This window comes from Arachis ipaensis, chromosome B7 (assembly GCF_059453495.1).
Source record: "Arachis ipaensis isolate K30076 ecotype BB chromosome B7, ASM5945349v1, whole genome shotgun sequence".
In the NCBI taxonomy this organism is placed as follows: Eukaryota; Viridiplantae; Streptophyta; class Magnoliopsida; order Fabales; family Fabaceae; genus Arachis; species Arachis ipaensis.
Window position 1 is genome coordinate 48,491,393 of NC_142442.1, and position 1,496 is coordinate 48,492,888.

The following is a 1,496-nucleotide window of genomic DNA, read 5'->3' on the forward strand; positions in this document are numbered from 1 at the left end:
TGTGATGAACCCAGATATTTAGTTCATCAATGAGCAATAGAGGCTCGTCCTCCCAAGTCTCATTACCAAATAGCTTGGCATTCAGCTTCATGATTGCTCCTAAATACTGGGCAGCTTGCCCTTGAATAATGTCTTCATCTTCTTCAAAAGATGAATAGTAATCAGAGCTCATGAATGGTAAAAGGAGGTTCAATAGAATCTCTATGGTCTCTAGATGAGCCTCAGATTCCCTTGGTTCCTCAAAGGAAAACTCCTTATTGGTCAGTGAACGTCCCAGGAGGTCTTCTTCACTAGGATTCATGTCCTCCTCCTCCTCTCTGGGTTCGGCCACACCAACTAAGGTTATGGCCTTGCACTATCTTTTTGGATTCTCTTCTGTATTGCTTGGGAGAGTACTAGGAGGAGTTTCAGTGACTCTTTACTCAGTTGGCCCACTTGTGCCTCCAAATTTCTAATAGAGGACCTTGTTTCATTCATGAAACTTAGAGTGGCCTTAGATAGATCAGAGATTATATTTGCTAAGCTAGATAGACTCTGCTCAGAATTCTCTGTCTGTTGCTGAGAGGATGATGGAAAAGGCTTGCTATTGCTAAACCTGTTTCTTCCACCATTATTAAACCCTTGTTGAGGCTTTTGTTGATCTTTCCATGAGAAATTTGGATGATTTCTCCATAAGGGATTATAGGTGTTTCCATAGGATTCTCCCATGTAATTCACCTCTGCTATTGCAGGGTTCTCAGGATCATAAGCTTCTTCTTCAGAAGATGCCTCTTTAGTACTGTTGGTTGCAGCTTGCAATCCATTCAGACTCTGAGAAATCAAGTTGACTTGCTGAGTGAATATTTTATTCTGAGCCAATAAGGCATTCAGAGTATCAATTTCAAGAACTCCTTTCCTCTGAGGCGTCCCATTACTCACAGGATTCCTTTCAGAAGTGTACATGAACTGGTTATTTGCAACCATGTCAATGAGTTCCTGAGCTTCTGCAGGCGTTTTCTTTAGGTGAATGGATCCACCTGCAGAATGGTCCAATGACATCTTAGCTAATTCAGACAGACCATCATAGAATATATCTAGGATGGTCTATTCTGAAAGCATGTCAGAAGGACACTTTTTGGTCAGTTGCTTGTATCTCTCCCAAGCTTCATAGAGGGATTCACCTTCTTTCTATTTGAAGGTTTAAACATCCACTCTAAGTTTGCTAAGCTTTTGAGGAGGAAAGAACTTGGCTAAGAAAGCCATGACCAGCTTATCCCAAGAGTTCAGGCTATCTTTAGGTTGAGAGTCCAACCATATTCTAGCTCTGTCTCTTACAGCAAATGGGAAAAGCATAAGCCTGTAGACCTCGGGATCAACCCCATTGGTCTTAACAGTATCACAAATTTACAAGAATTCAGTTAGGAACTAAAAAGGATCTTCTGATGGAAGTCCATGAAACTTGCAATTCTGTTGCATCAGAGAAACTAATTGAGGCTTTAGCTCAAAATTGTTTGCTC

At 41.1% G+C, this 1,496-nt stretch overlaps 1 non-coding gene across 1 annotated transcript; it reads left to right on the forward strand.

The window, feature by feature from the left end:
- Positions 1–1,092: 1,092 nt before the first annotated feature.
- On the forward strand, positions 1,093–1,200 carry LOC148551079 (small nucleolar RNA R71). The gene has a single exon (XR_015892953.1). It is a non-coding gene; the product is annotated as a small nucleolar RNA R71 (small nucleolar RNA).
- Positions 1,201–1,496: the final 296 nt, after the last annotated feature.